General features: G+C 35.7%; 1 protein-coding gene across 2 annotated transcripts in view; it reads left to right on the top strand.

Moving 5' to 3' along the window:
• Positions 1–23799, top strand: part of SPAG16 (sperm associated antigen 16) — an 879748-nt gene that overhangs the window by 777943 nt on the left and 78006 nt on the right. The gene's annotated exons all lie outside the window — the stretch shown is intronic.

The following is a 23799-nucleotide window of genomic DNA, read 5'->3' as shown; positions in this document are numbered from 1 at the left end:
GTACTCTGAAACCAATAAGACATTGGTGAAATTGAAAAGACACAAATAGGTGGAAAGGTATTTCATTCTCATAAATTGTAAGAATTAGTTTTATTAAAATGTCCATACTACCCAAAGCAATCTGCAGGTTCAATGCAATCCCTATCAATAAGCGGTGTTAGGAAAACTGCACAGCCACATGCAAAATAGTGAAACTGGACCCCTATTTTACACCATATACAAATATTAAGTCAACATGGATTAAAGACTTGAAATCATAAAAGTCCTGGAAGAAAACATAGGGGTAAGTTCCTTGGCAATGATTTTTTGGATTTGACACCAAAAGCAAAGGCAGCAAAAGCAAAAATAAACAAGTGGGATAACATTAAACTAAAAGCTTCTGCATAGCAAAGAAAACCATCAACAGAATGAGAAGGCAACCTACAGAATGAAAAAAAATTGCAAATCATATATCTGATAAGGGGTTAACATCCAAAATATATAACGAACTTATACAACTCAGTAGCAAACAGTCTGATTTTAAAAATGGACAGAGGAACTGAAGAGATTTTTTTCCAACAAAGATATACAAATCTCCAGCAGGTACATGAAAAGGTACTCAACATCACTAATTATTAAGGAAATGCAAATCAAAACCACAATGATACATCACCTCATGCCTGATGATAATTAGGATGGCTATCAGCAAAAAGACAAGATCTAAGTGTTGTTGAGAATATAGAGAAATGGGAACCCTGTGCACTGTTAGTGGGAATGTAACTTCATGCAGCCACTATAGAAAACACTATGGAGGTTCTTCAAAAAATTTAAAATGGAACTATCATGTGATCCAGCCATTCCACTTCTGGGTATATATCCAAAAGAAATGAAAACAGGATCTTGAAGAGATATCTGTACTCCCATGTGTATTGAAGCATTATTTATAGCAACCAAGATATGGAAACAACCTAAGTGTCCATCGATGGATGAATGAATAAAAGAGATATGGTATATGTATATACAACGGAATATCATTCAGCCCTGAGAAAGAAGGAAATCCTGCCATTTGCAACAACATAAATGACCCTTAACAGCATTATGCTAAGTGAAATAAGCCAAACTTACAGAAACAGAGAGTAAAAAAGTAGTTGCCAGAGCTGGCGGGTATGGTAAATAAGAAGAGTTTGGTAAGAGGGTACAAACTTTCAGCTATGGAATGAATAGGGTTTAGGCATCTAATGTAAAACATGGTGAATACAGTTGATAACAATGTTTTATATAATGGAAACTTACTAAGAGAGTAGAACTTAAATGTTCCACCCAAAAAAAAAAATAGGTTGATAGATCGATTGATAGATTGGTAGATACGTGAGGTGAAGGATGTGTTAATTAACTAGATGGGAGAATCCGTTCACATTGTATATGTAATCAAATCGCTACAATATACACTTTAAATATCTTACAATTTTGTCAGTATGTCTCAATGAAGCTGAACATTTTTTTAAAACGCATATTTGTTAGAAGATGGGCATAGTGCTAATTCATAAAGGAAGCAGCAGCTGAAGAGTTTTCATCTCTGGAGGGTTTTAAATAGCATTCTGTTGAGATCTGTAGAAGCAGAAAGTTAAAAATCCAGCCAAATATTAGGTTGAATGTGATTGAGGCCTTCATTGGATAAGAAAGTCAGTTGGCTCTTCTAATATAGTCCAGCTTCATTACCAAATTATCCTTTATCAAAGAATCTCCAGTGATCTCAAAATATTTATATCAGTGCTTATGTGTTTCTCCAAAATCCATATAAAACCTCAAATAATATTGTAAAAGGACTAAGTTGAGTTATTTTTCGTTTTAAATCATGGTAACTTGTTCTAAAGTTCCTCAACTGAATGCTTTAGAATCATTAGAAATGATTGATAGATCCATGAAAGTATTAATGCTCTCCATAATGGGCTAATGGTGGATCACCTTCTTGAATCCCATCTCCCTTGTCTCTTAAGCTGCGTTATAACTGCCTTGAAAGATTGTTTCCTAATTATTTACGAGTTACTGAATTAGCTGAATTAAGGCTAGAAACATGAACTTAGTGATTAATAAAGTCCTTTGAAAAGGATGTCTTTAATCACATATTCATTTTTGGGATAAGATTCCCTGAATCTCATGATTACACCCACAAAAATACAAATCTTAGTTGTCTTACTTGTCTTTCCTTCTTATATGTTGAACAATGTCAGCGCCTTGCATGGTCTGCTGTTACATTCTAAACCACTTCCTATTGATTGTATTCTTCAAAATGTTGACTTTGAATGACTGCTGACTTCTATCCATATATGCACTGAAAGTCCCTGAAAGTAAAAATTACTCTTCACATTTTTTTGTTTCTTTTATCTTTTCTTATTATAAGAACTTCTCAGTGATTTCTTTCTATATCCCGTTACAGGAATAGCATCAAGAAATAAAATATATGCTGACAATTCACAGATTTATTATTCTATTTAATATATTCACATTTTAAAGAGTGATGTTCCGCAGTTAAATGAATCCAAAGAGATTAACTCTCCTTAAAAGGAATCAGTCCTCTCAGAGTGGTATATTTTGCCAGCACGGCTTGATCAGACCATAACTGGGTGTGGGCTTTCTGAGATTGAAACACTTTTCATCTGTTCATCTACTTGAAGTAGAAGTGGGGTTTTTTTTGAGTTTTAATATCTTAAAATATTGATTTTCTGTCTAATCATTATAATCAAATGCATTACATTAGTGCATTTCAGTGAAAGTAACAACACTAAGAGAAAATTATATTTTTGAAGTGGAGTTGATTCACATACTTGAAAAATTAGTGTGTGTGGAAATGTACAAGTCCAGTTTTCATGAATCTTAGCTTAAAGTGTTTCAACTGAAATGCCAACTAAACTTCTGGAAAAACCTAGCTCTAGGATGAGCAGTGAGCACCTTCCACTTCAGTTCATGATTTGCCCCTGCTCACTTGCTACCTATCAACCTTGACCATGGGTGATACCCAGCCTAACTCAACAGCAAATCATGGACTTAGTCAAAGGGACTCTGCTGATGTTTGGCTGTGTATGTTCCATTCTTATTTGGCTATAAACATCCTCCTTTATACCTGGACATAACTCTCCCTTCCCCCAAAGAAAGGAAGTTTATCAAAGAAGACATAATAATGCTAATGTCTGATCTTACTGCCTTTCCCAAGATGCCTGTCTGATGCCAAACTACAAATTAGCTAGATTGGACTCTTGAATATATAACCACCATTAATGATGGTTCTGTTTCCTCACAGAATGGGGAGCGCTTGGTTTATCACAGAATAATAGCTGTGCCCATATCCCTGTGTGGGAACTGATATAGTCATTATCATAGTTCTATCTGCACAGGGTTTAGGGAAATCAGGCCCATCGACCATGGTGAGGTTGATTGGTAGAAGACATAGCACCCAGACCTACCATTAAGAGTTAGTTCATGTTCAGGTCTACCATTTCACTCCCTTTTTGAAATCAGAATCCCTACTTTCATCATCACTTTCTGAAAGGTCATGCAGTTGGCACCCAAGGAGAGAAAGTGGGCAGGGCATTTATGGCCAATGAATCTGGGTGGTAAGTACTTGATCAGTGTACGTTCCATTACATAGCAAATTTTCTGCTTACACCCATACTGTGAGGCATATTTTTAAAAATTTTAAACTTATTCCATACTCTAATAAACACCTTTTTCTAACTAGCATTTAAGTGTATATATATATATATATATTTTTTTTTTTTTTTTTTTTGCATCTTACCCGCAATAAATAATCCTTAAAGGATTCTAAATACTGTCCCTCCTCAAGCTCCCCTTAATTGGAAAGGAAGGTATGTATATGAGCTTAGACCAGGGTGACCAATCTGCTATACATTGTCAAGCTGTTTTCTTGGTCGTTTTTAGTTGATTTTCTTTTCTAAGAGTTTAGTTGATTTTCCTTTCTAAAAGTTTTCCTTCTAAAAGTTTCCCTTTGATTAGGTAGGTTCAAAATGTAATGTTCTCCAAGAAATAAGGGTATACTCACTATTTTGTGGCTGAAATACACAACTAAACTTCTCAATCTATATAGTATACTTACAGTATAAAACCTACCCTCATACACTCCCACTCTTTTGTTTAATTAGAAAGAATAAAACATATTGTTATTACATAGAAGAGATTAACACTGACTATGTATTTTTTAAAATGAGGAATTTTAAACTTTCAAGGATAAAAGTATTTCCATACTAAGTTGAATTATTCAAAGAAAAAAATAAAATATTTTGCATGGGTTTTAGTGTGTGAATCATTTTCTTTATGATGAAAATGATCATGTTTAATGATGTGAATCATATCTTTTAACAGTTATGATAAAGCTCCTAAATCCAAACTGAAAATTATGTGTCAGGGACTTCCAAATTAAAAGCAAAAGAAATACCCTCCCAGGGTGAGTTAGTAATTTTTAACACTTGAATACCACTTGATAAATTCACCTGCTGCACTAATATGTACTTTGGTTTCATGCAGAGGTAAAGATTACTCATTATAGCCTTTTAAAAATTTGAATCCAAATGGCTGTGGAGAGAATAATTTTCACCCTGGGTAAATTTGGTCATATCCCCAAGGTGTACCTGGGCCTCAGTTTGAGCCCTTTGCATGGAGTTCTTGGTGTCATATTTGTTTAGTGTAGGCCTAGGACATTCCACATCAGGTTAATCCTCCTCTAAGTGCTCAATTCTTATGGACAGAGACTTGTATATTGGCTTCTCTCCATGTGTCCTAGCCTGCTGAGCTGCACAGATTTGATTTTGAGAAATCTGATCATCCACACTAATGATCTTTTATCACTTTATGTATGTAGAGCCCAAGGCATTGTTATTATTTTCCTTAAATAGCAATCTATCCTTAGAATATAAGTGATTTATACTTAGTTTTCAAAAGTATCATTCAGTTATTCTAATCAAAAAGTTGTATACAGTGGAATGTAATTAGTACCCTATATCTGTATGGTCTTTCCATTTTTTTGCTTTCTTTGAAGCAGATTACCCAAGTTCATTTCTATTAGAACAGATCCTGCTGACAAAGCATTCAAGTCAGGGTTATCACTGTCAAAGTGAAGTGGAAAATGGAAACAACTCTTATCTATTATAAGCCAAAAAAAATTACTTAGTATAAAAAAAAATCACAGAAAGAAAACCAATAAAACTACATATAGTTATCTTATTACATAATTTTAAATGAACAAACTACAAAGTTGTCTCAAGTAAACAAAATACATTTTTTAAAAACCGAATGAGTCAACCCTTAAACATTTACTTTAATGAAACTGAACTTATGATATATCTACCTAAGTGCCATCTTCAAGAAAATGAAAATCACCACTAATATTTGTGAATGGTGCAATATACACTTGTTATTCCAACTAATAATAATATGTGCATTCCTGAAAGGACCTTTGTGAATTTAAAATTACTTCTTTCTTAATTTTAAGGAAATTTTTTTCCTAGATCTTTCTCTTATTATCTGCTAAGGAAATCCCAAGTGTTCAATTACATTTCATTTATTCAGATATTTTCATAAAATATATTTGGGGAAACTTCTCTAAAATATCATTTTCTTTTTAGTAAAATTGAAATCTGTTATGCCAACCTTAAGCCTGGTCAGAAGGCTAAAAAAGACAATGAACAGACTAGACACATAAGAGTTTCATAAATATTAGTTATTTTGAAAAGTTTTTATTATTCCTGCTGATTATCTCTAATATCACTAGTTTAAGTGGTCTCTCCAAATTAAATAATTTTTATTTTTTCTCTCATTTCACATGATTTTTCTTCAATTTCTCTATCCATGATTTTTTTCCAGGTACTTTTAATTTATAAAATAAAACTCCTGAAATAAGCAATCAAATATAAGTCCCACATTCAGGCTAATGGCCATTAACAAGGAATGGCAACATGATATTTAATGTGTTTTGATTTTGTTTTGTTATTTTTAAATACTTCCTGGTATACGATCAAGTTTTCTTCTATTTTTTTTTCTGTTTTCTTTTTTGCTTCTCCATATCATTAGACAATGATCATATCTTTTTTAAGCTACCTATAACAATTTTAAAGTAATTTAAAGAGATTATTACTAATTCCAAATATATCCTCATGCACTAATAATTATGCAATTAAATCTATCCCATAGTGGCATTATTACTTATCTACTTGAGGCATTATATTTAAATCTAGGTCTGATAACTTTTTTTTTCATTACAACTTTTCTTGCGGTTAAGTGACTAGCATTCCATTGTTGCTGTTTAATAGATGGATAATTTTAAAATTAGCAAAACCTGGTCAATTTCTATTATTTCACTTCTGAAAATAGTACATACATAACTCTATTTTGGATTATGCTTTCTTAGAAATGGAATCATTACTATCCCATCAATACCATTTTTCACATACATTTAAAATATTTTTTCTCCTTAAGTTCCACTTATGTAATTATGGTTATAGTTGTATAATGTTAAAACATATGCACGGCAGTTAGCATTAATATTGAGTTCTACTTATTTATGTAGGATTTCTAAAATTGTTTCGAGAAGCCCTAAATTTACACTAAGTGCAGACTTCATTATCTCCAAATTCTAAAACATGAATAAAGTCCTAAAGTTCCATTTTCACTTTTTAGTTTTAATACTTATTTAATAGTCAGGAACACAGACTCTAGAGACAGTCTCTCTGGATTTGAATCCTGGTTCAACCATTTACTAGAGAAAGTTTGAGCAAGTTAGCATCTTCCTGGATATCTTGTTGAATTTGGAAGGTTGACTGCTTTTAGGATGAGTGGAGGTGGGAAGAGAGGGACTTCCAATATGGTGGAACAGCATAACGAAGGCATGAGCCGGAAGTGGTCAGGAGACCCGGAGAAGTATTTGACTAAGCCAGAGGATGCACATGGAGGGCTGAGTTAGGAAGTATTAGGAAACATTAGTTAGGGTGGGTGGGTTCACATCATGAAAGACTTTGAGCATCTAGAAAAGTAACAGTGAGGAGAAGGGTGTCATGATGATAGGTATTTTAAAAGGTAATCCATGCGTGAAGAAAGAGAATCAATGATGAGTGTCATTAAAGCAAAAAGGTAATGTATTATTCCGACGTGTGGTGAAGAATGTTCAACTAAAGATGGTCATGTAGGGCTTCCCTGGTGGCGCAGTGGTTGAGAGTCCGCCTCCCGATGCAGGGGACACGGGTCCGTGCCCCGGTCCGGGAGGATCCCACATGCCACGGAGCGGCTGGGCCCGTGAGCCATGGCCGCTGAGCCTGCGCGTCCAGAGCCTGTGCTCTGCAACGGGTGACGCCACAGCAGTGAGAGGCCCGCGTGCCGCAAAAAAAAAAAAAAAAAAAAAAGATGGTCGTGTATAAAGAGAAGGGATTGAAAGAATGTGAGAAAAATTTAATGGAAGAACTGCCTGGATAGAAGCTCCTGAGCCCATCCTCTCTCCCATCACCATTCCTAGTTTCATCTATTTTTTTTTTTTTTCACTGTTTTTCAGCAGGAAAGGAATTAACAGCTAAGTGAAGGAAGCATCAGTAACTGTAAAGAAAATGTTAGGAGTGGAGCAGTCATGAGATAGGATAATAGCATTGCTATCTTGTATGGCCTTCTTTTGTGCAGGCACCAAAGAATACAGCCCTATACCACCTATTTTTTCCACATGTTAACATTTCTGAAAACCCAGCCTGCTGTTGAATTTATGAAGAGGTGGTATTTATTATTAAACACATTAAACTGATTTAGAGACTATTATTTCCTATTGTTGGTTCAGCTGTCATAGCTTCAGTTTAAAAATTTAAAAGGTTCTTTGTTGCCCTCCAAATGGAAGGAAAAGCATGAGTGATTTCATTTTGAATATGAGTTAGTCTAGGGAGACAGTGTGGTTAGCTTGAGGTGAATACATTTTTTTTCCTTTTTACTAGATCATGCATAAATAGTTCTCTCATTGGCTTTGGTTATTCAGCCTTAGTTTAGTATGGAAATGTACTTTTCAAGGCAGTACAGACATCTGACTTCTAATCCAATGATAATAGTGAGTGAAAAAGATTGGAAATAGCTTGTCATTTATCTGCATCAGCTTGTTTTGTTCATGGAGCATTAATAATGAAGACGTGATTGTACTGATTGTAATCTTTTGTATAACCAGCTTCTTTGTTATTCTAGCCTTGGTCACCTTGGTGACCATGTTCTCTTCTGACCTTTTTTCTTCAAAGATATTCTATCCAGCTTATGAATCCCAAGTAGCTTAATGAGTGCCTCTGTAGGTAGCCTATTGTGCAAAGTTATAACAAAGCAAAACAGTGCACTAGAAATGCAACACAGCAATAATCCTATTAACTAAGGCAGCCTGTGTCAGCGATAACATAAAAAAGCAGTTTGAGTGAGATGGGAGGACGTTCTGGCTTGTCCGTGGGCTGCTGAACAAGAGACTCTCAACCTCATCAGTAGGTAGCTGAGTATGGATCCTACTTTTCAGTTAGGGATGCAGCCCCTTGCCTATCATACTGCTGTTCAGTGACAAGCAGTTACTCTGGCCTGTTTTGTTGTGAACAACTTATTTGGGGCTCTTTTAATAAAGACCAGTAATGAAAGTTGTATGTAGTAACTATGAAGAAATCTCCTCTCCCTTTCCCTTCCTTTGTAGGCCCTGAAATTTGAATAAAATGTTTTTTGTTAAGAATATTTCCTACACTAACTTCTATAACTCGAAACCAGATTTCTGAATGCTCAATCTTAAGTAAATACATTAAAATGGTTTTCTTTTTCAATTTAGATATTTTGTCTCAAGATTCTATTGTGTTGCATGATATAATCTTCATATCATTCAACAACTTCAAAAGTAGCTGATATCCCCCCACATCTTGGCAGTTCTCATTGTTCCTACCTCCACTGTATCCAGCACTTCACCAAATGGTCAATAGGCCTGATTTTGCCAAACCCTGTGCAGACAGCACTGTGATCCAAATTAGTTAATGAGAAAGCTCTCATTATTGGATTATTAACAGAACTTTATGCAATAGCATGGATGGATAATGGAACACAAAAAATAGAAAGTATATAAAGTACATCTCCTTGTTAGGAACACCCCAGGTTGAGTGCCTACTCTTTATTCCTGGATGCAATTTGTGGGTATGTTTGGGCTTTAGAAAATTGGAATCAGAACCCCATTAGAGATAATCAGGTGTAGCCTCCTGATATAGCAGTTGAGAAAACCACATCCCATAGTGTTCCGTTTTCTGACCAAGGTCATACAGAGGGCAAGAATCCAAGTCTTCTTACTTCCAGCCCAATGTTCTTTCCATTTCACTTAACTGTCACAAAGTACAAGTCATTAACTTTAACATAAAAAGCAATTTGGGCACATGCTCCACTGAAAACAAACTATGTTGTAATACCAGAAATGATCCAGGTCCAAGAATGCAACCATTATAGTGTGAACTGAATGGCAGGCAGGTCTCCCAAATGACATGAGCACAGCCCTTTTGAGAGATGCCTGTCAGTTACTTAAGACTTGAGTCTCAAACCCACATTAGTAACTTCCTAGAACAGTTTAGATGGTTTAGACTGCAAATATCCCAGTGGTTACTTCTAAAAGTGATGTTAACAATAAGGGGTTGGGCTTCCCTGGTGGCGCAGTGGTTGAGAGTCCGCCTGCCGATGCAGGGGACACAGGTTCGTGCCCCGGTCCGGGAGGATCCCACATGCCGCGGAGCGGCTGGGCCCGTGAGCCATGGCCGCTGAGCCTGCGCGTCCGGAGCCTGCGCTCTGCAGCGGGAGAGGCCACAACAGTGAGAGACCCGCATACCACAAAAACAAACAAACAAAAAAACAATAAGGGGTTTAATAATTGAACAAGACAAGTAGACCAGAGGTAGGAAAGTTCCAGAGTAAGTTAATTCATCAGTTGCCCGGATTCTCCTTCTCTGTGAATTCTCCTCTCTACTGGCTTTGATTTTCCAGTAACTCTATGTCTCCAGGCATTACATGCAGCCATAGGCAAGAAAAAAAGTGACTAATTTCTGCCTGTGTACCTTTTTCAGAAAACAGAAAAATTTTCCCACTCACTCTCCTCAGCAGATTCCCTCTTATAGCTCATTGGTCAGAATTACATCACATGCCCTTGTCTAAACCAACCACTGTCAAGAAAATGGAATTACCACAATTGTCTTAAGAGTAACCAAGCTTCATTTCCCCTGAAGCACAAAGCCTACAAATATCTGAACAACATCAGAGTTGTGTTGGAAGCAAAAGAATTAAGACATGTTTGAGGGAGGATGGGATTAAGATAATTTGAGTATATTTCTTAATTACTAAGCATGTGTTTCTTTCGGAAGATATTTAGGGTGTAAGACATTATCGGAACCCAGGATTCAGCAGCATCTGACAGGATACTACTACTGGCCACAAATCTAAAAACATCTGCTGTGTGCAATAACCTGGCACCTGGGAGCATGTGCTTCTGTGCCAGTTATGACTGATCAGCCATATTTGGAGGAATCATTATTCTACTCACAGAAACAGGACACTCAGCAAACTTTAGAGAACAAGACTTTTAACTTAAGCAATAATGGAAGATTCGATTCACTTCCCTGCTCCCTCTCCCTCATAATCTCATTGACCGTCCCAGATATTACACTTGAGAAGGGGTGTGGACTCTTTAACAATCAGGCTTCACAATGGCTCAGAATTTAGATCAGATCTAATGTACCAGGGTGGTGTTTTAAAGTCTACAAGTGGGGCAAGCAGAGGTGTGAACAGGCATCCTGTCTTCAAAGCACACTGATAGACTCACCTGGCTCTCACAGAGAGTTCCTGATATGTAGGTGTTTCCAGAACCTAACCTGAAGGGGAGGCAAGCCTGGGGTCAGGAGCTAGATAAATTATGAGCAAGTAAAACGATGCCACTCTTTTTTGGCTTTCTTCATATCAAAATCTTCCTTTTTACCTTGCTTCTTCTAAAGCACTCTCATTATGTTGTTAGAAACCTTCAAGTGGACATACTGCCTTCAAACACTTTGAAACAATCAATGCCAGTTTTGAGACTTTGTTCGGGGTGAGCCAGTCCTTCCCCTCCTCCTCCCAGTTATACTTTGAAGTAGAGAAAAGATCTTAAAGGTGGAGTTGAGTTTAGAGTCTAAGGGGTCCTTAATGTTAGGCTAAATTATTAAAATAGAATATGTATTTTATTTATTTAAATATTTTAATTAATTTACTTATTAAAATATGCCTTTTATCTATGTTTGATAAATATATTAAAATATATTTTATTTATATAGGCATAATATTTATAAAATACATGGATTCTATATTAATGAACTGAGTAAACCAGAGGATGTGTTTAAACAGAGTAGTGAAAGAGTGAAATCAGGGTTTCAGAGGACTGGAGAATGGAACAGAGGAAAAGAGTAAAGGCAGAGAATCAGCTAGTGAAATATTGCATGATTCAAATGGAAGTGGTAAGATTCCCAAACAAGGAAACGACTCAGGCAAAAAGAGCCATTGCAACAGAATAATAATAGGAATTAATGGAGGATAGAGGACTAGACTATATGGAAAACTCGGTGGAAGTAGGAGGTAGTGGTAGAACTTGACTCTAGTGGCCAAGGCAGGGTGACAGAGACAATGACAGAAACAGAGTTGTCATTTGTTATTGTTTTTGTTTAGAAAAATCTATGGTTTTGTTTTTTCTAACCTCAATACTTCCTTGAAGGAAAATATAGCATTCTTCTCTTCTTCTCATCTTTTAACCCTAGAATATCTAACACAATGCCTGGAATATAGTAGATGCTCATTAATATTACTGAGTAGATGGAAGATTTATTCGTCAATCCATTGTTGTTAATGTATCTCTGAAACTATAATATAGCAATGGTCAATTAACAGTGAAACAATTTTGTAAACCATTTTTCCGCGTATACTTTAAAAAAATTTTTTTTTAATTTATGGCTGCGTTGGGTCTTCATTTCTGCACAAGGGCTCTCTCCAGTTGTGGCAAGCAGAGGCCACTGTTCGTGGTGGTGCATGGGCCTCTCACTATCGCAGCCTCTCTTGTTGCGGAGCACAGGCTCCAGACACGCAGGTCAGTAATTGTGGCTCACGGGCCTAGTTGCTCCGCGGCATGTGGGATCTTTCCAGACCAGGGCTCGAACCCGCGTCCCCTGCATTGGCAGGCAGATTCTCAACCACTGCACCACCAGGGAAGCCCTCAGGGTATACTTTTTAAACAAATATCTTTACCTAGAACATAGAGTATTTCTCCAGTGCTGAAAATGTTTGTCTAGTGCCATGAAATTATACACAAGATATAAGCTCAGGTGAAGGTGTTCTATGTGTTTCAATCTGCCAGTATTCAACATTGCTTTCAAGACCCCGTGATCTAACCCCTGCCAAACTCTCCAGTTCCACCTCTTGCTATTTGAGTTCTTTGCCTTTTTACTCCGCTTTTACCTTTATCTGGTCTAGTCCTGCTCATTCTTAAGATTTCAGCTTAGTCACTTCCTTCCAGAACTCCCTGTACTCTCACATCTGGGTTAAGAGACCCTATCTACTCCCAATACACACTAGCCCTTCTTCACATAGCACACATGATATTATCTAATGCTTCTTTGTCTACACTCCTTTCTTAATAACCATACTCTCACTAGCCTGGAGTAGACAGCCCGGTACTTAGCAGTTGCTCAATAAACATGGTTAAATTAATTTATGCATTAATTAAGAAAAGTAATTTTAAGTGTCTTGGTTGGGATACTTATAAATGTTTGTTTAAATGTCCCAAATCCTCTTAAAAAATCACATAAACCTGTTGGTTTGTTAGTAAATAATTGCCTGCAGATTGGAACATAATGAGAGTTCTGCAATAGACGTGTTTCACCTAGTTTGTATCTCAGTGTTTCCTTACCAGGAAAAATGAAAGAACAAGATAATGGTTTTCAGAGAAAGAATAACTAGAACACCTTAATCAAAAATGGGTTTGTGTGCCAAGAGTATAATGAAAAGAATTTCACATATGGAGTTAAATAAAGCAATGACAAAGGAAGGATAGGTGTCTTCATGTAGCCAAGGAGAAGAAGGAATTTGCAAAAATCATGAATAGAATACTCATTGTTGCAAGTAGACTTACACTCCTCTTCAGATGATCGTGTTCCTTTCTCTCCTCTCCCTGGTGCTGAAATCTCCCATCTTACACATTTTATAATCAAACCAGCCAAATACTTCCTAAAAACCTAACAGGTAGGAAATATAGTCACTGCTCTCCAGGAATCCAGTCAGGGAGATAGTACTAAACCTATCAGAATAATGATGAATACTGAAGGTAAGCCCAATTAGTACTACTTTATAGTATACATGATATATATGCAGGAGAAATTTAGATCAGTGAGGGCTAAAATAGTTAGGCAAGGCCATCTGGAGCCTAAGATCATTTATTCCACCATAAACTTTACATGGATAGGATAGAACTATGGTTGGATATTTAACCATTTTGACCACTGACGATATCAGTGAGCTTTTGCATAGAGGATTTATTGTTGATGTTAATTTAATGTTCATATTTGGAAGTCACTGTTCTTGGCACAGTTCTACTTAGGGATACCAGATATGGCTGCTCAAACATACATAGGCAAAGGCAGTGGCCCTGGTTCTACCCTATTCAGTAGGTTAAATTGATCTATTACCAAATTGTTTTAATTTATTTAAAACCACTGTATAGTTTTTAAAAATGTAAATGTCATGAAGTGAAACATTTATCCTAATTATTTTAGACCACTTTTTTTGCAGTACAGAAATACTAACAGATTCCAATAATAAATCTGGGATATAATTTCTTTGTTTATTAGAATATAATTGTTTATTAAACTAGAATATTATTGGAAATTAAATTTAAAAATCTAATAAGCTCTCTCTATATTTGTGTAATATTTTGTTGATAAGAGAATTTGAAATCGTTTTCAAATTGATTGATAGGTAAAGGTTTCACCTGAAGATTAAACTCGTGTTTCCTTGAGAAAGCCTTCTATGGTCATAGAACCTAGATTAGTTGCTATTTTCTGTGCTTCTATAATATTTTGTGCACATATTATTGTTATTTCAACCTTCCTAATGTATTGCTGGCTTCTAAGTTTTAAAAGTGACACCTGTTCTTTTGAAAGGAATGTATACAGTTGTGTTAAAAAAAAAAAAAAAAAAGGACTAGCAACCTCCTGCTCTCCTCTTCCAAGCCCAGCTGTCCCAAGTTAATCAGAGAAATAACTGTGAGTTTTCTTCTACACTCTTCTCTGTCTGTTATATATTTCATTCAGTGCTGTTACCACATTGCTTTATAATTATTTGGTTTGGGGCTCTTTCTTGCACCGTTCCAGTGATTCTCAACCCTGGCTGCACATTGGAATCACATATGGCACTTTTCAAGAAATTCAAATATACTGACGTTTCCTCCCCAAATTTGGATTTCATTGGTCTGACTGAGGTGAAAACCAGGTGTCACATTTTTGAAACCATCCCAAGTGTTAATGACGTCTGATTTATCTATGTGTCCCCCATCCCTACTTTTTCCTCATCTTGAAGTCTCATAAGAAAATGGTACTCATGGTTGTTGAATAAATTAACTTTTTAAAAGAGACAGAATTGCCTTAACTGGAATGGAGAATATCTAAATCTCCTATTTCTAATTTGCATACAGAAATGTCTTGCCTTATGGAAAAAATGCATCACAGAAACATTGATAGCGCAGTATATTTCCAAAAATTAAATGACATTTTCCCATAGTTTTATAGAAAATTGGAATATATTTTGGATGGAGGAACTTTGGCTTTAAAAAGTTTAAATTGTAAATTTTAGTGAACCTTTCAAATATTTCTAAAATATAGTTAAGATATTAACCATCTCACTTCACCTACCATCAGAAAAGCGCTAGCCATTCTTTGTAAAAATGAAAATTGCACAGTGAGAGTTACTTCTCCAGGGAAAAAGGTGGGTTGGTAATAAGCCATGCCCTACCATGACCTCACAATCACAGTGTGAATCCACAGCCTGGAGCCTAACCGCTTCATGGCAGCGCTGATTCTTCCATGTGGGGACCAAGCCGATGGCTCTAGTTTTGTTTCAAGCTTAAGCACAGAGGGTTCCTGCAAATCCAGTTACTGACTGATGTAAGAACTCATTTTTCAAATAACTAAAAGCTGTGAAGTCTTTCTTGGGCCCTCAGTCCATTATTTTTAGCTCTTACATCTAAAGGAATTTACTGCTCACTTATCCTTTACTGTGTTGCTTATTCTCCACCGCTGTTTCTTGATTATTTGTTGAGGGTATCTGTCCTGTTGAGGGTGGCTGTTTGATATTGTTTATTTAGTATCTGTCCTATGGTTTTTATCCTAATAAAAGTCCCTGTTCTTTCTCCTCTCCTCACCCTACTGAGCTTCAGATTGCTTGTAAAGGTGATCTGGCAACCCCTGTGTGCACTGGTATTTTTTTTAAAAAAAGCACTTTCCTCATTTATTTGTGAGTTTTTTAAAGAATATTATTTAAATGGATTACATTTGTATTTAAGAAAAGAATTTATACAAAAGGACAATGTAATATCCAGATCAAGTATTAGGGTATTTTTATCTCAAGCAGGGAATTGGGGTGTATTTTAACAACTTGGATGAGTAGAGAAATAAGTATTGAATAGTTCAAATTGTTTTTTGAGCTCCCAGCTGGCCACCCTTAAGTGTATTAAATCAATTACTCTTCTTCCCATGGAAAATTAAATAACAGGTGTGGTACTTAATGAACTGCAGCAACTTGAGCTTATTGGTGTGGCAAATTGTGATATTCATTTCCAATTAAAGTTCTTTTGCAAAGATCAATGAAGCACATTTTCACAAATTGAATCACACTAAACTAATAAACAAAATTCTCCCATCCCTGTTCATGGCAAATTATTATTTCCTTAACATTTAAAATCCCATCACACTATTAATTATAAGATACAAGTGCTAGGAAAGATCAAATATTTACCCATGTGTTTGTGTTTTACTTCCAATTTTATGAGAAAGGTAAGGAACATGAACTATTTGTAAGAAAGCTGTGTAGGAATAATCTTCTAAACTTGAATTTTTTTGATCTTTGATCTATAAGCATTTTTTAATTTACTAAATAACATGCTTGTCCTAATGATTAAAAGGTCTGATCTTTGGTAAATGAGAAAAGAATCCGTTGTAGCGTAACCTTTCATTAATGCGTGCACAGTATACATTTACATCAGAAACAATGGGATCTGTGGGAAAAGGAAAATAGCTTAAGACTTTGCCTTTTGAATCACTGAGTTGCTTCAGAAAAATTAAAATGTTAATTTAGCAATCTTAAATGTCACTAGTTTATTCAAAGAATGCACAAATGTTATGATATTCATTTTCAAAGACCTTGTCACCTTTCACTCTCCCTTTAACATTTCTTTCAAAGTATACTTTTGAAGAAATATTATATATTTGCACAGTTTTCAAAGCTTTTAATGTTTCAATTACTGGTTCAGGTTAACTGAAATAGAACCACCTCTGAAGCAAAGGGTAAGGTTTGAACATGGATTTCTATTTTCAAAGAACCGAAAAGGGATATTTGGTGGGTATGCACATGCAAGAGTTTCCCTTTGGGAAGACTCTAGAACTTAAGAATACTTTCTACACCATGGTCTGCTACTTTGAAACAAGTTTTCTAGTAGTTCATGGGGTGAACTGTATCTGATGAACGTTTCTAGCAGGAATAAGGGCTTATCAAATAGTACTCCCAAGCTGAGTGGCATTATGGTAATTCGTCAAGCCTTGTCAGTGTGGTCTCTCCAAAGAGGTTCAGCCTAAGGAAAAAAAGTAAAGAAAATGTTAAGGGAAAATGTAAAGAAAAATTCCTCTTTGACGTTTCACCCCATCCTCCTTTCTTTCTTCTAACTCCACCCTTCTCTTCAGTGGCTCATCTTCTGTCCATACCACTTTTGGATTTTATAGGTCAAGTAATTTAAAAGGGAAAAAATACTACAGATATCTGTCCAATTCAGTTTGTAAATAAAGGGTTAAACATCCCTGTACACACATGCATGCATGCCATCTTGTCATCATTTGAAAAGAAATGAAATGAAGAAGTAATGGGAAGCTCTTAATATCAGAATAAAGGGTATTTCTTTAAACTGGGTAAATGTAGTTTCACAGAACCCACTAAATAAGCTTATTTTTCTCATTTTGTCACACACTGGTGACCTTTGTCATAAATGAACAAAAGCTGCAGTCTACCTTTTGAGAGCTAGTATACCAAATGCCTTGTTTCAACCTGTTGTACTAGTTGGAAAGGATATAATTAACATTTCAAATGTATTGTGTCTTCTAGTTATTAGGGGTCTTGTTAAAACCTACATGCCACTTTGGTAGCTCTGAGCAGGGCCTGAGATTAGGTATGTCTAACAAGCTACCGTGCGATAGTGATTCTGCTAATCTGTGGGCCACACTTTGAATATCAAGGAACAAAACTATTTCCCCCCAAGTGTTAACAGCTAACCTGTAAGGCATTATCCTTTCTAGAACTTTTAAGGTAGAGGAGAGGAGTGTATTATGATGAAAATCCTTAAAGATGCAAAGAAATTAATCTGTAATGATAATGTTATCAGGGCATCATTTTCAGGGAGGTTAACTTTTTAATCAAACTTAATAATTTACAAGTTATTTTGTCCTTAGATCAAATCATGCCACGTTAAGTATTATTACTCTTACCTACTTGGAAAACACCCTCATCAACATGTGTTTCTGATTGATGCTTTCTTCGGTTATTCCCAGAGTGTTCCTTAGTATTGATCAGCTTCCTTTGACATGTGTTCTAGTCACAAATGAAGGGTAGCATCAATCAGTTGGGTAGTCCAATTATTTTTCTCTTATTAGCATACTGAGGCAAAAGCAAGAAGAGAAATGGAGTTATTAATTTTTAAGGGATAATAACTTCCACTTTTACAGGATTTTGTAATTTCCAAAGTTCTTACAACAATTAAGATGCCCTCCATAAGCTTGAGGATTGTGCCTCTTTCCCCAAAATAGTCCCAGCATCCAAGTCCAATGCCTGGCAGCTGGTAGGTACAGTGGGTTGAACAGTGGCCTCCCTTCAAAAGATATGTGAACTTCTAGAACCTGTGAATATGGCCTTATTTGGAAAAAGGGTCTTTGTGTGTGTAATTAAGCTAAGGACCTGGAGATGAGAGAATCCTGGTTTACACAGGTGAGCCCTCAATCCAATAACAAGAGTCCTTATAAGGGGAGGAAGAGGCGTCAACACAAACACACAGAGGCAGAAGCGGCAGGAAGATGGAGGCAGAGGTTGGAGTGTTGCAGCTACAGCCACCGGCGACGGAAGAGGCTATGAGTATCATCTCCTTTAGAGCTTCTAGAGGGAAGAACAACCCTGCTGACACCTGCTTTCGGACACTGGGCCTCCAGAACTGTGAGAGAATCAATTTCTGTTGTTTTAAGTCACTGAGTTTGTGGTAATTTATTATGGCAGCCACAGATAGCTACTAATATAGTAAGCAGAAAAGCAAAAATTCATGGAATGACTGAGTAACTGAAGGACGACAGATATTAGAAATTTAATCTTAAAGAAAAGGAAAGGGGGGGTCCAGAGTGGTGAAGTAAATTGCCTAGGTTTTGTCAGCCCAGAAATATCAAATATCGTATTATTTCTCTATATTAGTGTTGGTGTACTAAGACGTACATTTGACTAGTTGTCAAGCTTTTATAATTGTCCACAGAAGACAAAAGTTTAGGTGAAAGTATTGAATACTGGATAGCAAAAAGATTATGAATATCTCTCTCTGGAATAAGATTAGCGTTTTTGTAAATAACTTTTTGACATCTAGTTTGTAAAAACTTTAAGAATTATAAAATGTTCATGTCATAATCAAACTAGGGCTTCCCTGGTGGCGCAGTGGTTGAGAGTCCGCCTGCCGATGCAGGGGACACGGGTTCGTGCCCCGGTCCAGGAAGATGCCACATGCCGCAGAGTGGCTAGGCCCGTGAGCCATGGCCGCTGAGCCTGCGCGTTCGGAGCCTGTGCTCCGCAACGGGAGAGGCCACAATAGTGAGAGGCCCGCGTAACGCTAAATAAATAAATAAATAAATAATCAAACTAGACCATGTTTGTGAGGCATCAGTGCTCCTGATCATTTCAATTAAACGACTAGTTATTTCAATGACAGGAGAAAAAGAGGAAACAGTTAAGAATAAAAGCTAAGCATACAATTTCTGTTGGAAGATAGACATGGGTTTAAATTGTGGTTCTACCATCCAGGGACAGTGAGACCTTGGTCAAGTTATTTAACCTCTCTGTGCCTTAGTTTCCCAGGGATAAAATTGTGTTTTCTTTAAGAAACGTGAGGATTAAATGAGACAAAGTTTTAAGGTCCAGATCACAGACCTTGGCATATCGTGTCATTACTGTCTGGTGTCAGGTACATGGTAGGAGTTCAATCAGTATTTGTTGAATGTATTCACTCAAGGCAGTAGTTGGACTAAAATAATGACATTTTAACTACCTTGATTGTTCAAGCAGTCCCATAGCCATCATATACTTTTTTTTTAATTAACCTTTTAATACCTTGTCCCATTAACCAGAGATCATTCGCTTCATATTTGCTTGGTTATAGCATTTGAGATTTTTCTAGAAATCATTGTCCCTCAGAACTTTATATAAATTGCTCCATTGTCTCTTGGCATTTAATGTTGCTGGTGAGAAAACCAGTGTAATTTAAAATTTTGTGCCCTTTTTGGTGACCTGTTTTGTTTTCTTTTTCCTCTCATTCTGGGACTTTTAGGACAAACTCTTTATCACTAGTGGGTTTGTTGGGATTTTTTTTTTTTTTAAGTTTTAGAGTCCCACTTTTTTTACATTAATTTTTATTGGAGCAACATATACTTTTTAAAGTTCAGTTCAAACTATAAACTTACCTCTATGAAGTCATATAAAGTACAGATTCTAGATATCAAATTATTTTTATTCTTTACATCATTTCATGAGTCATGAGACTGTCAAAGACCTATTACTAGGAGAGCCTGCATTTCCTTGAGAGTAAAAAGGTAAAATATAGTATAGCCTTCTTCCTTTTTTTTTTTTAAATGTTCCTTCCTCTGAAATTGATTTCTCCTTCCTGATTGAAAAGTCTGGAATTTGTTGGCCTGCAGAGGACTTTGCAGAGGGCCCATCTGGTTAATTGTCATCTGATTGATACTGGAGCATCAGCAGGGTGGGTTATAGATCATGGAATGAATGATCTGACACTGTATTAACTCAATGTCGTCTATGTGCAGGTTCCTGGAGACTCTATGGTAGAAGCAGGCATATAAAAAATATCTAAAGAAAAGCTGTTTGTCTATGTTATATTCAGTTTTATTCTGAACTCATGTTGTATATTAGTCCATGAACAGGAGGTAATTGATAATATAAAGGAGTCCTTAAGAAAATTTTGGTTAAAGGGTATCACGTTGAATCCCAGTATACTTTGGACCCCCAAGCTCCAATTCTTTTGCATTAAATTGCTGTAGGCTGGGAATTACATATTTAGGCAGTTCAAACACATACATACATTTTCACTGATTTATTATTATAAGCATTAATTTTTTATTGAAGTATAGTTGATTTGCAATGTTAGTTTCAGGTGTACAGCATAGTGATTCAGTATTTTTATGTATTATATGCCATTAAAAGTTACAAGATAACATTATAAGATAATGGCTAAAATGCCCTGATAATGGCTAAAATTCCCTATGCCATACAATGTATCCTTGTTGCTTATCTATTTCATACATATTAGTTTGTATCTCTTAATCTCTTACCCCTATCTTTCCCTTCCCCCTTGCCTCTCTCCCAGTAGTTTGTTTTCTGTATCTGTGAGTCTGTTTCTCTTTTGCTATATATATTCTGTTTGTTTTATTTTTTAGATTCCACATATAAGTGATATATAGTATTTTTCTTTCTCTGACTTATTTCACTAAGCATAATATCCTCTAGGTTCATCCACACTGCTGCAAATGGAAGAATTTAATTGTTTTTTATGGCTGAGTAATATTCCAATGTGTGTGTGTATATATATATGTGTGTGTGTGGGCGGGCGTGGATATATATATTTCACATCTAATGTATCCATTCATTTGCCGATGAACACTTAGGTTGCTTCCATATCTTGTCTATTGTAAATAATGCTGCTGTGAATATTGAAGCTCATGTATCAAATTACTGTTGTTTTTTTTTTCCTGGTATATACCCAGGAGTATAATATGTTTGCTGAATCATATGATAGTTCTATTTTTTGTTTTTTGAGGAATCTCCATACTGTTTTCCATAGTGGCTGCATCAATTTACATTCCCACATACAGTCTATAAGGGTTCCCTTTTCTCCACATCCTCGTCAACATTTCTTATTTGTATGGTCATTCTGAGAGGTTTGACATAGTATCTCATTTTTGTTTTGGTTTGCATTTCTCTAATAATTAGCAATGTTGAGCATCTTTTCATGTGCCTGTTAGCCATCTGTATGTCTTCTTTGGAAAAATGTCTATTCAGTCTTCTGCCCATTTTTTGACTGGCTTGTTTCCTTTTTGATATTGTTTGTATGAGCTGTTTATATATTTTGTATATTAACTCCTTGTTGATTGCAAATATTTTCTCTCATTCTGTAGGTTGTCTTTTCGTTTTGTTATTGGTCTCCTTGGCTGTACAAAAGCTTTTAAATTAGGTCATATTTGTTTATTTTTGCTTTTATTTCTTTTGCCTTAGGAGACAGATAAAAAATATTGCTACAATTTATGTCAAAGACTGTTCTGCCTATGTTCTCTTCTAGGAGTTTCATGATTTCAGGTCTTAGATTCAGGTCTTTAAACCATTTTGAGTTTTTGTTTTTTGTTTTTTTGTTTTTTTATGTGGTGTGAGGAAATGTTCTAATCTCATCGTTTTACATGTGACTGTCCAGTTTTCCCAGCCCCAGTTATTGAAGAGGCTCTCTTTTCTCCATTGTATATTCTTGCTTCCTTCATTGTAGATTAATTGACCATAGGTGTGTGGGTTTATATCTGGACTGTTCTGTTCCATTGATCTATGTGTCTGTTTTTGTGCCAATACCATGCTATTTTGATTTCTGTAGCTTTATAGTATAGTCTGATGTCTGGGAGGGTGATACCTCCATATTTTTTTTTCAAGATTGCTTTGGCAATTTGGAGTCTTCTGTGGTTCCATACAAACTTTAGGATTATTCTAGTTTTGTGAAAAATGTCTTGGGTATTTTTATACAGATTGTATTAAATCTGTAGATTGCTTTGGGTAATATGGTCATTTTAATGATATTAGTTCTTCCAGTTCAAGAGCATGGGGCATTTTATATTTCTTTGTATCATCTTTAATTTCCTTCATCAACATCTACCAGTTTTCAGAGTATAAGTGTTTCACCTGCTTGGTTAAGTTTATTCATAAGTATTTTATTCTTTTTGATGGGATTTTAAATGGATTTTTTTCTTACTTTCTCTTTCTGATAGTTCATTATTACTGTAGAGAAAAGCAGTAGATTTCTGTATATTAATTTTGTACCCTGCAAATTCACTGAATTCATTTATTAGTTCTAATAGTTTTTGGATGGAGACTTTTGGGTTTTCTATTTAAAGTATCATGTAATCTGCAAATAGTGATAGTTATACTTCTTCCCTTCCAATTTTTGATGTATTTTTTTTTCTTGTCTGATTGTTGTGGCTAGGACTTAACGATAGTGTGTTAGTGTGTTAGAAGTGGCAAGAGCGGGGATCCTTGTCCTGTTCCTGAATTTAGAGGAAGAGTTTTCAGCTTCTCACCATTGGGTATGATGTTAGCTATGGGTTTGTCATAAATGGCCTTTATTAGGTTGAGATATGTTCCCTCTCTACCCATTTTGAGTGCTTTATCATGAATGGGAGTTGAATTTTCTCAAATGCTTTGTCTGCATCTACTGAGATAATCATGTGATTTTTATCCTTTTTGTTAATGTGGTGTTATCACAATGATTGATTTATGAATATTGAACTATCCTTGTGTCCCTGGAATAAATCCAACTAGATCATGGTGTGTGGTCCTTTTTATATATTGTTGAATTTAGTTTGCTGACGTTTTGTTGAGGATTTTTACATCTATGTTCATCAAAGATATTGGCCTGTAATTTTCTTTTTTTGTAGTGTCTTTTTCTGTTTTGGCATCAGGGTAATGATGGCCTCATAGAATGAATAACACATATGTATTTAAATCTGATATATCAGATTTATATTTTTAAATCCATTTCATCAAAATCAAAAGTCTAAAATTCACATGGTAAGGAAAAATTCTCTATATTAATCAGAATTTTTTCCCATCTCTTTTGATGTTGTCATAATTATTCAAATCTACTTTTGGTTGGTATTTTCTATTATAGCTTCTTACTCTATGAACACTTCAATTCATGCAATAATAAGTCTTAAAAATTAACATTCATTGACAAGTTACTAGGTTCCAAGCATTGGTGAAATTACTTTATGTATCTTTTCCTATGTACTCAGTGTGTGTGTGCGTGTGTGTGTGTTTTAAGCTTGAAGGACTATTCAGGAAACTAGCCTAAACTCTTCATTATGCAGATAAGAAAACCAAGACACAGAAAAGCTAAGTTACTTGCCCAGCCAGGGACACCAAGATGGTTAGAAAGGTATCATTGCAAACAATAACAAATAGCAAATCTGTGACATAGAAACAAAGGTTTCTCATTCAATTCTGTGA

Source organism: Phocoena sinus, chromosome 7 (assembly GCF_008692025.1).
Source record: "Phocoena sinus isolate mPhoSin1 chromosome 7, mPhoSin1.pri, whole genome shotgun sequence".
Classification (NCBI taxonomy): domain Eukaryota; kingdom Metazoa; phylum Chordata; class Mammalia; order Artiodactyla; family Phocoenidae; genus Phocoena; species Phocoena sinus.
This window is presented reverse-complemented; position numbering and strand designations above follow the sequence as displayed.